This window comes from Scleropages formosus, chromosome 9, assembly GCF_900964775.1.
Source record: "Scleropages formosus chromosome 9, fSclFor1.1, whole genome shotgun sequence".
Classification (NCBI taxonomy): domain Eukaryota; kingdom Metazoa; phylum Chordata; class Actinopteri; order Osteoglossiformes; family Osteoglossidae; genus Scleropages; species Scleropages formosus.
In genome coordinates, this window is record NC_041814.1 from 22,914,792 (window position 1) to 22,931,009 (window position 16,218).

Here is a 16,218-nt window from a genome sequence, read left to right on the forward strand (position 1 = left end):
GACAATAGGAATACTGCACAAACAAAACAATGAAAAACAAAACAGTGTCAATGACAGTAAATAACAATAGCAGCAGTGACAGCAATAATAATAAATAATGGTAACGGTAGTAACAATAATGGTAACAGTCAGAGAACTCAGAACGAGAGAATGAGAATACTTAAAGTGACAGTGTAATTTACCAATGTACTTGGGTGGAGCAGTCCAAATCTATTTACTAAAGGTGGCACATTGGTTAGTGTTGTACAGTCTTACAGCTCCTTTGTCAAGAGTCTAATTTTGCTGTGCCGTTTTCAGTCTAATCAATAAAAACAAAGCTCTAAATTTCATTATGAGACATGCATTACCATAACAATATTGTAATATTGTGTTGTATGACTTCCTCTTTGTTACTGCATACAACATGCTTGCCCAGTGGTCATGGGCTATAGAGGTCATACAATAACTACACATGGGTATGGGGAAATGTATGTTTTCATGAGAGTATTTAGTATTGTGATGTCTCATATGTCTTGGGTTGTGGGTTTGGTTTCCTACAGGTGCTCTTGTTTCCTCCAACAGTCCTAAAAGAAGTTTCCAGGATATGTCCTTTACAGGGTGTAGAGTATCTCACGCTCTATGCCTCCCAACCACCCCAACCCTACAATGGACAAATGGTTATTCATGATGGATGGATGGATGGATGGATGGATGGATACAACGATACAACATACAACATACAGCAAGTTCCACTTGAGGCTAACTGGACATTCTGCCTTTCAATCATTAATATTCTGCACCCTTGCAACAGCTTGTTCTGGATGGATCTCAAACATGTGTTCAGCAGTCAAACCTTACAGCATTTTCTCAGCTGAATCTGAACTAAATCTAAATATAAATTGAATTAGTAAGTAGAACTCCCATGATTGACAACCAGCATTTTGGTCTACACTGCCATTGAAAAGGTACACTGAGTTCTATTTTTTATGTTTTTTTAGGCAAACAAAATACACCCAGCGGTTACTAAATGCATTTGGAACGAATACACTGCTTGATCACTGAATACCTCCTGAGAGGGTCAAGTGCAATGTGGTAGTCCAGCACATTCCTAACATCCCATCTGCTCAAAAAATTCCAATCTCATGGCCTCTGCTCCACATCTTTTGGTCTGTTTTTCCGTATATATATATATATTATATTCCAGTGTTGTTTGAGCATGGATATTTGAAGCCCTCTGAGATTATATAACTGTATTGTGACAGCTATTCAGTGGAAGTTCTCCTTTCACCTCTGCTGATAGGTTTCCATGTCAGCCTGTCATTCCAGCATGCTGTCGATTGGGAATAAAAATATGTTTTCCTTCATATTAACAACAAAACTTACTGCCACGAACTGTGTCGGCAAAACATGTACACGCCATCAAGCTGTGTCGATCTGGGAACAGCAGTCACAGAAAGGATTTTCGGATGTCATATAGCCTGCATGCGTATTAGATATGATTGAAGTAATGCCACACACAAATTATACGGTGGACTTTTGTTGAGAGAAATTTTGTTTTATTATTTGTATGCATTTCTTCTTTCTGTTATTTCCTTTTTCAGAAATCTGTGTAGAAAATAATGACTTTGCCTCCATATGGACAAGTCTCCTTAAGAGTCAAATTGCCTTCAATAACCGAGAAACCCAGGAATAAACTAGAGATTCTATTTTTTTTTTTTTGGTCAGATTAGACTAAGCCTGAAAATAATAATGTCCAGAAAAGACTGGAAAGCAGCACATAATCCAGCCTTACAATATATTGAGCATTTAAAGACCCATAAAAATGAGATGTCATGTTTGAGGTACATTTGTTCTCATTAATTTATCGAGAACCAATGCCTATGCTTGTCGTAATGCATGAACAGATGACCGGGGCACAATGCAAATATTCAAGGTTGATTTTTCAGCAAAATCTGAAAAGGACACATGACAAGAGAAATCATTCTTATTTCATGTAAATTTGGTTAGTTTACCGCATCTGATGGACACTAGCAAAAGTTTTTGTTACCAACGACTCTCAGATTCACAACTCCAATAGTTGTCAATGAAAGGGGAGCGCAAGTTGGCCTCCAGAAGCAAGCATGTGTAGATCATAGAGGTTGAGTTGTAGCAGTCACAAGTTTTCGGAGAGATATGTCTTTCCACTAGATGGAGTTCCAACCTGCATAGCTAATTTGTTTCTGATATTTCAAAATGCAACCCAAAGCCATCATAGATCCATCAATCCATCATGATTTTATACATTTTATCTGTAAAAAAAAAAAAAGGGGGGGCGGGCTTGAAAATAGTTTTTTTTAATGGCAGATTACTGATGGAGTTACGGAGCAAAGTGGACAATGAGCTGTCTTCAAGGTTTGTGTTGCTTCCCATTTTGTTCCAGGGAAACACAGAGAAGGAAATCAGTGGCATTGCTTTTGATAAACAGCTTTAGTCTGCTGTGTACATGTACATTGTGTAGGTATACACAACAGAAGTGTAGTGTAGTGGTTAAATCTGCTCCCTTTGCACCCAGTGATTGCAGGTTTGAATTCCCTCTTCCATTGTTGTAGCCTTAATCCAAGTGCTTACTTTAAATTGTTTAATAAATGGGCAACTTGATGTAAGTAGCTCAATGGTGTAGGTCACTATTAATAAAAATTGCTAGCTAAACAAATAAATAAAAATGCCTACAAGTGCACTGATGACAACGGAAAGCATTAACATGACATCATGGCTGCTCTTTGACTTGCAAACCAGTGAAAATATTTGCAAAGCGTTATGCGTTGATGTTACCAGACAGTCAATAAGACCTATACACTGCAATAAATTGCTGTTATGTTTTAGAATTACACCCTCAAAGTTATGAACAATGTCAATACAAGGAAACTAGTAGACGAAGTAATATTTTACTTGAAACTAGCAATTTGGCTTGTATTTTGGACCTTTCACGGAACTGTGGCTAGTTGCACAATATGGATAATTCTGAGAAACAAAACTTAATAATGCATAAACAAGTTAATCCATCTATTTAAGGGTGACGAAAAACTAAGGCATAAATGAGAGTGCTATGAATGATAACTGTATTGTTCCCAGGGGAATATTTGTCTTGTGGCAATAACCACGGTGAATGACAAAGACGGGACATTAAAAAGATTAAGAGGATCTCAGAATTACAGAGGCACCGATATAAAAGCAATCAACTTGATGAGGCTGCTTTCATAAGGCTGCTACTATACTCAAATGCAATATCTGAATTTAAATACAGTCAACAATAAGGGAAACTGACGCCAAATTAAATTGATACATACATAGGGAATTTAGGGTCGTGAATTTAAATGCATTCTTTTTAATACATATTTCAAAGACTGTATTCCATTTGTGTATGCTTGTGTATCAAATTTTTTACGTGCCACTTGGACCAAACCATTATAATGAGGGAAGAATTGCGCTACAGTACTGGCATGTGAAATTATTGCAATTTGTTTGAAAAATAATTAGATCCATAGTAAATTTGAGATTTTTGTGTCTATACATGTGCTCAACGCAAGTCTAAATTTTGTGGGAAAATAATATTCCTAAATGTATTGCGGACAAAAAATGCAATGTACATATACAGTACTGTGCATCACTTCTAATGTGATGCTATGTAAAATGACACTGGTATAAAAAGTGCTAGTGATACTGGCATAATACGTTATACCAGTGATATGTTTCTATTATACTATACTTACATCTATAGTGAGGAAAAGAATCAAACCTTTACCTTAAGTCACACACACACACACTGTCTGAACTGTTTCTCCCATACAGGGTTGCAGGGAGCCGGAGCCTAACCCGGTAACACAGGGCAGAGGGCTAGAGGGTGAGGGGACACACCCAGGACGGGACGCCAGTCCGTCGCAAGGCACCCCAAGCGAGACTCAAACCCCAGACCCACTAGAGAGCAGGACCCAGGCCAATCCACTGCGCCACCGTGCCCGCCCCCACACCTGAAGTCAGCTACTTGTAAATAGCTTTGCATTTAGTACTGCATTTAACATTGTAAATCACCTTGGACAAAGCTGTCAGGGAAACACAGGATAATAATAATAATAATAATAATAATAATAATAATAATAATAATAATAAGAAGAAGAAGAAGAAGAAAAAGAAGAAGAAGAAGAAGAAGAAGAAGAGTGTCATATTAAATGATAAAGAAAAGCAAATTTTAAGTTTTAGATTTGGCACAGAGAGTGGTGCTGCTGTCTCACAGTGCCTGGGTGGTGCAAGAGAACATGGGTTTGATCCCCACTCAGTCTGTGTGCAGTTTGCATGTTCTCCTTGTGTCTGTGTGGGTTTCCTCTCGGTGCTCCAGTTTCCTCCCCCACTCCAAAGACATGCTGTTCAGGTTCCCCCATAGTGTGTGAGTGTCACAAAGAGAGTGTATTTCACTCATGTATGGATGAGTGACCCCTTTTAAGTAGTGTATCTAGCAGTGTAAGTCACCATGGTGTATAAGGTGTGTGGGCTGGTAAAACTACATAGTATCCATTGTAAGTTGCTTTGGAGAAAAGCATTGCCTAAGTGAATAAATGTAAATGTAGATTTTACTTACATATTTGTTAACTTAAAAAGTAATCACCTCCACATTTGGTAAGTAGGTATGGCATATTTAGCATTCATGAAGTGACATGCATTACCAGCTGCTGTTTTTCCAAGGTAAGCATGCAACAAAACACAATTACATGGTCTGAATGTTGCGCTCCAATAATGAAAACATACACTTGCATGGCTATTTTTTCAGATGAAAATGTATCTTTACGTTTAAGCATTAACTGAGCTGTAGTTCATTGAACCACTTGGCAAGGAGGCCGGTCTGGAATTTCTTCACACTTCTCTACATGAGTATAATTACATTTATAAGTATGTACTATATAACCCCTGCAGTCATTTTTGAATAAGACTGTTCCGGAGACTTCAGAACAGCGACTAAGCTGACTTTAAGTCTTAAATGCCGCAGTGAATGTAATATACTTAGGGAAAATGTAAAATTGCACTCTTGAAAAAATACATATACTTAGAGGGAAAAAACACTCGATTTTTACTCCACTGACAAAAATATATTACTGGACTGACTGCTGTCTCACGTTGGTCCCAGGGGTTCGGCTCTTGAGCCTTTCAATCTCCCATCAGTTCCCATCTACATGATGTTGCTATTGGTGATTGTGTATCTGCAATTTGTTGGTTAACCTCAGGAGCCCTCGAGGTCTAAATTGACTTTCTCCTTTTGATTAACCATGTATTAGTGGGTGTTCTCCAAATGTTGTTTTCCTGTCTTGTTTGCCTCTGCTATCCCACTGTGGGAATAGTGAAACAGGTACTGCTGGAGACATACTGAAACTAGAGACTCTTGAAAGAACTAAGCGAGAACAGCTTTTTTTTTCAAATTTATGACATTGTTTCTTCTGTGTCGAAGGTTTACCGCAGAGCTGAGGTAAATTTTTGTGAGTAAATGTCTGCTGGGGTGGATGTTAAGACCACTGGGCCACATCTGTTTATCTGGGCAAACATCTCTGTTACATATCACTACGATGCTGGTAAAAGACATTCCATATCTGGGCATTGTAGCAGTGTTTCTTTATACTATATCAAGGTAAAATGTCGGTAAAATCATCAAACAAATGAAATTACTGATCAAAAAAAATTATGTCCAATCACTAAGATCTTACACAGTTATAGCAACGTCTCTACATGTGTTGGATGACTGCCACCAACTCTGTCTTATCAGACTCAACTGTTTTAATGTCATTACGACCGCAACCAACGTAAGTTGAAATACTTATCTGTGCATAAAATAAATGAAAATATAATAATCCCTGCTGTCCTTTTAATTTTATTACCTGTCAATTAACTGTATACTGAGTCCAGTAATTTTCCCACATTGTCAGATAATTTACATGGCTTTGTGCTCAGTATTTTTTTGTTCTACAAGTGTATATTGCAATGTGTTATTGCTAAAATGAAAGGATATTCAGTATATTATTTGTTCACCTTCACTGCATCTGATTCACATAATCTTTAAAGGACCAGGGAGAACCCCAGAGGAGCACAATGTTAGCTGGTATAAATGATATTGTACCCAATTTGGCTGCAAGGCAGCATTGCAGAGGAGCAGAACTGCACTTGTACCAAAATTTTGTTGAGTTCCCTGATCTTCTCCTTGGGCAACTCACTTATTTTGACAGAGACAGCATATATTGCTCCCTTATGGATGAATTACCACATTGTATTAAAAGCTGCCTGTTTGCATAATGTCTCTGTCACCCTTTTTGATTCCGGGTGACATCCTTTGGGATGCCGTGGTATCTTTTTACCAAAAACTCCTGAACCAGAACCACCAACATATTAAAGCAGGATGTTTGAAAATGGGTTAAACTCCTGCAATATGCACAGAACTTCAGATTTTGACACCATTCACTTCTTTACCTTGTTAACATTTCACACTTCTGGAAGTAGCTAGCGTAGGAGTAGAAAGAGAATAAGAATGTACCTCCATATCCTAGTTAGAATGTGTTTGCTTTTGAACACTCACATTGTATAGGCTCAGTTCATGGGACTTTTCAAAACACAATATGTCAGAAAATTAAGCAAAATATCAGAATTGCCAAGGCAGCAAACTATTCAGTTTACTACTGTTTATTTTTATTAGACATTCTTCCCAACATGTTGTCTACGGCATGATATTACTTTCAGTACTAGGGTCACTCAAGCTCTACTGGCAATCAAACAAACTGTTAATGTAAATATATTAATGAAGGCATGTTAAAAAAAAAAAAAAAAAACATATCTGCAGTCCCATCCCTGCTATTACATTATTTATTTATGCACAATATTATCTTCCCCATAGTATGTTACTGTTGTCTTTCTATGAACTCTGTGGAATGAAACAACATGCCATAAACATTTTTTATGAGTAATTATACAGTTATATCGGATTAGCAATAAGACCCTGGCTAAGGGAATGATTCTGAACAGAAAGTAACTAAGGAATAAATTATTTACACAAACCAACACTATTCTATATTTACTGTTATAGCTACCCAGTTACAGCCCGAGATTTCAGCTAGCGACTGTTGCATTTACATTTATTAATTTAGCGGACGCTTTTCTCCAAAGCAACATACATCTCATAGAAGATACAATGTGTGTACTGCAATAGCAGAAAGAGAGACACACACACTTTCTGAACCGCTCATCCCAAACGGGGTCGCGGGGAGCCTACCTGGCAACACAGGGCGTAAGGCCGGAGGGGGAGGGGACACACCCAGGACGGGACGCCAGTCTGTCACAAGGCACCCCAAGCAGGACTTGAACCCCAGACCCACCAGAGAGCAAGACCCGGTCCAACCCACTGCGCCACCGCACCCCCGTATATATATATATATATATATATATATATATATATATATATATATATATATATATATATATATATATATATATATATATATATATATATATATATTTTTTTTTTTTTTTTCAATCTATATCTTTGAACATTTACACATTACATCAGCTTAAGGGATTATGGGTGAAGTGAGCCCGGAAGAGCTGAGTTTTAAAACTCTTTTTAAATGTGGACTGAGATTCAGCATTTCTGAGTGCGAGGGGAACCATTGTGCTTTTGCTTTTGGACCTTTTGTGCATGGAACAACCAATCGGGCAGAGGTGGAGGAGCATAGCAGTCTGTTAATCACACAACTATTAATCACATTAAAGTTTGTTCAGGTATTGGATTTTTTTCACACTATTCAATACCTTTAATGGTGTGTGGTCTACAGTTGTCTTAAACTGCATTGGTGCATTAGGTGAATGCAAGGCAGTGAATCCTGAGAACTCTCTCTTTGTAACATAAAAGTAGTAGCAGAATTTGTAGTTTCACTAGAGAATTTGTAGTTCAAATTTGCTGTCTAACATAGCTGTGAGTTTCACTTTGACTGCATTAAAACAAAATGTGATATTTCAAGCCTTTACAGCTAGTTTTAGAGTGAATGTGTGGTACAAAAGCATCCATTAAATGTAAATGCAGATATAATGTGGTACAAAGTTGTTATAGCCTACCCATTTCCTTAAAGCATGTCAATCCAGGTAAAGCTACAGCTCAGCCAGATGATTACTCGTTCAGGAGATGTTCCAGGATCGCTAGACATTATGTTACATCTTCCCTCAGTCTGAATCTGATGCACAAAGAAAGATAAAAACTTAATTATGCATCATTTTTTTGACCTAAGCACATGTTTTCAATGTCATTTTTCCATGTATTATCAGTGTCTGTCCGACCACACCTACGGAGCACAAATTTGTGATGGATGCATTCTTCATTTTCGGGAGATGCAATTGTTGCTGGTTAGACACCTCCCACTTTGCTCTTTAACAACTTTCCAGCATAGACTGGACCTTCTTCTCTCTTTTTTCATGCTACTGCTGCTGTACAGGTTAGTAACAGACTATCTCATTGTCAATAATGGCCAAAGCAGAGGTCATAGTCAAACATAATGATGCAACAATAAGAAATAATCCAGGATCAGCATAAAGGCCAACAATTTGCCCTTGGGAATATATGATGAACTTGCTCCCAGATCAGCAAGGCAATCAGTAGCACAAATGCTCTACTAGAAAAAGACAAACACCAAAGGAGCCATAAAGAGGACTAAAACCATAACTATTACATGTTGTGCATTTTGTAACACTGGCGAAAGACGAAAACCCAGACCACACACAGTGGCAATAAAAAAAGTTTGAAAAATATTTGAAATTAATGAAAAAGGTAAATTTTCACGTGCATACTGACAGTAGCATTTATGGGCTACCATTTGCACATTAAGGTCAATTAACGTAGATTAAGATTTTATAAGCATTCAAATTATATTCTATTTCTCATTCATGTGCCAATAAGATATTTTCTAGATATGGATGTTCTTAGACGCATGACACACATGAAATTTTAAATCCCACTGATCGGTCGGTCCCTTAGATTAAATCTGACACACTTATTCTCCTGCTACTAGAAGAAATGTGTATTACTACTAGCGCAGTTCCACAGAGGCATTATACGGCTGATCATACAACTGATCATATCTTGTCACCACAGTGGAAGATCAGATGAGCCAAACATTTCTCGGAGAAATTCCTAGTGGGAAGTCTGCTCATTCTGTCGCCACATTGTTGATTTTGTTATTCATCTGGACCACAGAGGAATTCCAAATCCAATCACTTCCAGAGCGAGTCTCTATCAGTGCTTGAGAAGCAGTGGATGTTCTTTTCCAGTGTTTCCAGATGTTGGATGATGGTTCCTTGACTGAGACAGATTGATGTGGCTGGTTCAGCAGCGCCCCTGTGACAAAGCCAAACAGGTTGCTCGCATTGTTTTGCACCCTGCCAGTTGCTTATTTTCATATTTTCTTATGCAAGCACTTGGATGTCATTGCCTTGCAGGATTATGTTCAATTCAGTGATTTAATTGAAAAAGTAACCCATGCGAGAGAACAGCAGGGTGTCTGCGGGGGGCTGAAGAAATTTGGGCCGATCCCTTTCAAGCTCACAGTCACATTTAACCTGGAAATCCAGCTGATTTTTGAGTAGCGGGGACATGGTGATGCCCATTGCCAATCTCAGAATTCACTGAGCATTACAAGAATGGGCTTTCAGAAGAAATGGTTAAGGTATATTGAGGACATGATTATGAACAAAAACCCCTTGCTGCCAGTCTTTGGTCCCAAGGCACAGAGGGAGCAGAGCGAGCCGAACGAGCAGAGCACAGAGCACAGTGAGCTGCGGAATTATTTGGAGTCACTTCTTACATGACCACACAATAGCTCTCCAAACTTGTTACAGCTACCTGCTGTGTTGGCTGGCTAAATTAAAAAAGACTTTTCACAGTTCACATTGTAAATGACGCATACTAGCACCATTAGTTGGTTTGGTAGCTGAACTGAGAACCAGCCAGACTCTAAAATCATTTCTTCTCCCACACCTATAGTCATTTCAGCAATCTGGAAAGCGGTCATGTAACTGGATAGGGCTGTGCTACCAGTATTTGCAGCATTAGGATGAAGGACTTTTGAAAGCACATTACTAGCAGCAGGTAAATTCAACTTCAGCGACTGCGTGGGGCCTTTTATGTTTTTAGGATTGCGTTTTCATACGCTTTGTTGAATTTTCCCGGAACTGTTTGTGCATTTCTTTGCCTTTCATTTTGCTCTGAAGAGCACTGTGGCTCTTGGTTAAGTGGTGTTTTCATCTGGATGGTTTCAAATGCTTGTTGATAATACTTCCAGACAAACTATATGCTGGGTAAAAGGATGCTCCTCCAATCCAAACACCACGAATCGCCAACTTTTGCTATTGTGACTTTTATATCCTTATTGTTTCCTCCCAACCAGATCCTACATCTCACGGTGCTTCAGCGCTTGTCCGCCTACCACCTGCACTGTTACTCTTAAAACTTACATCAATAAAATATGAACCTGAAGATATGGAATTCTGTTTATGCCACTTGGCTCCTGTCAACCATTTACACTTTCTTCTCTGATATGTGCATTACCATTCAACATCCCCATTCGACACTGCTCAACATTGACAGTAAAAATCTTGCTCAAATGACACTGGCAGGTTGACACTGGGAAAGATATAATGCTGTACACCATGCCATGAATCATGATTTGCATAAGACGACACCAATACTCAAACATGCACATTAGTGCTCTTGCTTAGTATCGGATGGTCTTTCATGCAGGTGGGTAGATGGTTGCTTCTCAAAGAATCCTGTGGTTGACGTATTTTCCACTGGATAACCTACTCCTCTTCTCACCTTTTCTGTCTTCTTCTCTCTTGCAGCTTTGCTGCCTCCTCCTCCAGTTCCCTCTCTTTCTCATAGATGAAATCGTCATGATCACCAGGATAAAGATCCATAATTTTTTTTTCTTTCTTTCTGTATTTGTCGTGAAAGGAACTGGCACCAACTCATCCATAATTACTCACCCTCTTTTAACACCTCTCTAAACTGCACTGCCAGATTCCCACCATAAACGTCTTACAATCCAACAGTGATCCAAGACAAGACTTTTGTAATGACTATGCCAATTACCAATGGGCAGTTAATACGCAGCTACGTGACTAATCATCTTAGCGAAGTTACGCTGTGGGAATGCAGCATATCAACAGTGCCATCTAGGGGAGTGCTAAAGAAAATTATCCTTAAATACCCTTCACAGGAAAAACATGTTAAAATATAATAATAAAAATAACTAACTTTTGAAACCTGTTAGTAACACCAAAGGGCGGTAAACCCATTGCAATGGTAGTTTACTATCATCTCACCACGGGTGGAAAATGACGTAGCTGCTAGACCCATTTTCTTCATTGTCTTGCCTCGTGATGGTTGGTGGTTTGAATCCCACCCATGCTATAGTAAACTTGATCAAGCCATTTGTTCTGAATAAATGCAGTCAGAATGCCATGTCGTATGACTGGGTAATTAATTTTAAAAAACTGACTATCTAATATTGCAAGCCACCTTGGACAAAGGTGCCAGCTAAGTGGGCCACTAATAATAATATTCTGATATTTCTTACAAAAAAGAAAAAAAAACAGGTGCTTAGTTAAAACTGGTTAATTACATACAAAGTGGCATGTTGCTGCATGTCAACATCCTGCATGTTGCAATCAGGTGCCTAATTGGCGTGATCAGGTAAACGCAAGTTTGGTATTTCAGCAACATATCATATGCCTTTTTGTCTTTTTTCTGATCCAAACTGTGGACGACGAATCCGATCATATGATTTCACAGACGTTAGAAAATAAAATGTATCCGTTAAATCACAATATATGAATAGTTACCCTTGTATAATTGAAGCTCATTGTCCTTATCCTTGTTCCAGCATTTTTTGACACGAACTGTTAAATTGGTATCCATAGAAGAAGAGAAGGAGCAAAAAAAAAAAAAAAAACATGTGAATTGTTCTAACATTGCTCTCCAAACATCAGGAGTGGGTGTTTTGTAGAGGGGGATCTCCAACTGGAATATTTTGCCTGAGAAAATGTCTGCAGTATCAAAAAGATCATCTCTTGCATGAATGTGTGTCTTTGACAGCTGCAGAGCAAGCCTCACATGAGATGAGATATTTGAAAGAGTTGAAACTTGAGAGTGTGGTCCTTGTCTCCATGGCAACCCAGCAACGGCCTCGTTATGCAGTAGTATGTTTGCATGTAGAGCGTGTATTTTCTTGGATGCAATCTGAAGTATCGACTGAATTCCAAATATTGGAACTCTCTGGATGCATTTCTGCTTGCCATCGTTAAATGTTTGGAGTGTGTAAGTTAAACATCCCGGGTGTAGTGTAAAAAAATGGCTCACAAAATCTGGATATTTACAGTGATTATTTTTATCTGTACGAACTGTTCACCCTTTTATCTGAAGATGCGCTCAGTTTACAGCAGGTCTATAAACTGCAAGGAAAAGGATTTAATTGTCTTCCATATCAACAGTCTGACAGAACTTCCATCATAATAGAAAATGGAAATGTTGAAATACAAAATAACTTTAATTTCATTTCAAATGTGGCAGTAAAGGCAATTCAGAATGAAAGTGAAATAATATTATTACAGCCATTACTTTACACATCTCTTGAGTTTTACAGATGAATACAAAATTATACTATTGACATGCACATAGATTTTAGGGGGAGGAAAAGAAATTATTTAAGGAAAAGAAAAATGCCTAGGAGGGGTTAGCAGCCAGCTGGCCTTGGACCCCCAGAGGTTTTTTGTCCTCCTGTACCAGCCTGAGGAGTTTTGTTTCCTCTGGCTTTTTCACCCACACTGGTTTTTAATTACATGTTAACTGCTTGTGTGCCCATAGAGATTTTGTCAGTTATGGCTGTTATTGTGCTACTTGTTTAATTTCTTCCTATACTTTTGCTAACGCTTCATAGAATGCAAGGGGCAGTACATACATATTAGCTGAACTTAGCTGATGTTTTTAAATTAAGAATTGTTTAGTGTTGTGATGTGATTTAATTCATATGCCTGGTGTCAGATGGTGTCTTTGAGCGGGTGATGGATTGAAGGAAGATGGTGGAAATGGTGGTATGCTGCTGTAAAGCCATGTTAAACTAATTTGCATAGAATTGAAAAAAGGTCTTCATTTTTGGTGGTGGTGTGCTGCTGAAACACTGTTGTTGTGCTCAAGTCAGCCAAAGAGGTTTCAAAAAGAATATTTGCCATGTGAACATCCTTTTTTTTTTTCATTATGCTCCCTTATTGTGGATCATACTACATCTAATCCTTTACTCTAGGAAATTCTTAAATTCTTTCAATGAAAAAAATAGCAGTGCTTTCCACTGACCACTGTGCATCGTAGGCCATTTTTCAGTTTCCGAACTTCCCCAATTATCCTTGACAATTGTCTTTTTACTAGAAAGTGCCATTGGCTGTTGCATTTCAATAAAGCACTTTTTATGAAACATTTACTTATTTAGTGAATACCTTTCTCCATACTTTTTCTATAAAGCGACTTACAATGGTAGGCTACATGCTGTGATTTTCCCGTTTATACAGCCGGGGAATCTTTACTGGAGCAATGTTGGGGCATCATAAGGATGCTGCACCTGGAGTGTGGAGTCAAATCTGCAACCTATGAGCACAGAGGAAACACCTCTGACTGCTACACATTCTCCTGCCCCATTTGCAATGTTTGTAACAAATCAAAAATTGTTGACTAATTAAGTATAATATGTGCAGGTTCTAATTCAGCTGAAGATTCCTAATTCCTAACCAATAAACTCCATAAACACAACAAACAACAAAGCCAAAAGTACTGCAAAAAAAACATTCACAATTGAAATTTCTGAAATATTTACAATAATGGGGGGCACAGTGGCACAGCTGGTTTGGCTGGGTCCTACTGTGTAGTGGGTCTAGAGTTCAAGTTCTGCTTAGGATGCCTTGCAATGGACTGGCATCCCATTCAGGGTGTGTCTCCTCCTCCTTCGGCCTTGCGCCCTGTCTTGCCAGGCTAGATTCCGGTTCACCACAACCCTGCTTGGGATAAGTGGTTTCAGCCAGTGTGTGTGTGTGTGTGTGTGTGTGTATTTACAACAGTCATGTTTAATAATAATGCCATGGTAATGTAATGTAGTGGTTGAAGAGTTTCAATTCAGATCTAAATGGGTTTGAATCTCACCCTTCAGCAACAAGGTAATAAGCCAGTTATATAAATGTAGGCAGCTAAACATTGTAAGATGCTTTGGCAAAAAGTGTCAGCTAAATGAATAAACATAAATGCATTTGCCATTAAAAATGGAAAAAAAGTGTTGACCGTCCTAGGCCTGTGTCTCAAGGGTGTAATGAGACATGCTTGTAGTGTTATGGAAGATGTGAGGAGACTGTTAAAATGCCTTTGTTTCAAAACAGAATATAAAGTATGCTGTACGACAGATTAGTGACTAGATATAATTACTCATAAAAAGTAATTATATCAAACTCATGGAAAAAGCGCTATTATTTTAATCAGTTGTTAGAGTTAAATTACGAGGAAGACAACAATAATCCACTTGAAGTTATCAGAAGCTTGCACAGATTTGTAGCTTTAAGCTTGAGCAATAATCACAAACATACATATGTACGCGTACATACATAGTACTTCTCTAGTTGAGCTTTTAACACTGTTTTTATCCATCACTCTTTCCTACTCACCTTTTCGATGAAGAGTCAGTGTACCTCTTTTTTACCAAAAAAAAAACTTTCTCTCCAGTTATATACTTTTCTTAGACTCTGTATTGTTTCATTTTGAATCATTATGCTATTTGCATACATCCTGCAGTATATTAAACACAAAACAAAGTCACTGGCACATTTCTGACATCTGTTACTAAAATTCAGCATTACTCTTCTCTCTTCTATTCAGCTAGTACTAGTCATGGGTTTCTCTTTTCATAGTATCTGTTGAATTGTTCTGTTTCCACATCAGTAATCTGTAGGTTTAAACAGGTTATTAATACATCTGCTTTATGAAATTGGAAGTTACACATTCTTACACTTTTAAATTTCTTTCTGATCTAATCCAATATGAAATAAGTACTATTACTGCGTTAAAAGATAATGATTTGGAAAAAAAAAAATTAAAAATTAAAGGTTCAACCTACTGAAACTGGATTACATGATTATTGTTTCAAAATCCAGAGCAGCACGCAACAATAGACAAAAATCAGATTAGATTTTAGGTGGGAAAGATGGTATCTCTCGGTGAGACTTGTCAGTGCAGCACCAGGGTGCAGACGTGCTTTCATAGACAGGCTACAGCCAGTGGACAGTACGAGGGGGTGATGGAGCAAAAGAGGTTAATTTGCAGTAAGGGAGCCTGTTCGCCTTCTGAGAGGAGCCCGAAGTTTACAAAGATACGTTTGACCGCTTTGGTGTACAGAAAAGGAAGTCAAATAATGAGAAAGCCACAGGGGTTTGATGGTACTTGTAGACAACAAGAACAGCACCCGCCTGCTTTAATACGATCCAAACAGATACCTTGGGACGGTCCTGATTCAATGGAATTCAGATAAGGTGCTCATTTTTTTCCTGTTAGCATCGAAAAATTTGTCAGTGATGAGCACCCTTAGTGAGAATGGGCCTCTGAGGGCACGAGCAGATCGAGCGGATCAACAAAGCGTCTGCGAGCCCATGGGCTTCTGTGTGTGGGACTCATACTGCTTTTAGGATTACAAACAGAATAAAAAATGATTCTCACACAACTCAACTGTTCAAGCTAATTATGGTGTTTATTGTCATGCATGTGTACCATTTTAACAAGAAAAGGTATTTAGTTTTATCGATTTGCTTCGCACTGTATTTTATATAACAAAATTATTTATTTATTGATCTATTTCTCCATTTATTTATGAACACATAAATAATGGAAAACCCACATTTGAGGATGATCAGTATACAGCATTTAAATTATGAAAAATGAAGACTTTACTTTTTTTACTTAGTCTGTTGCCTTTTCTAAAGCATGTTGCAGGATCTTTACTACAAACATGCAATGTGGCCACTGAAAATTTTTTATGAACAAATCAATGCTTACATTGAATTGCTGCACAAAAGGAGTAAGTCATATACCTAATCTGGTTCATATTTTTAGTATTAAAAGTATTTCAGTGAAGATGTCTACTAGTTAGTCAAGCACTCTCG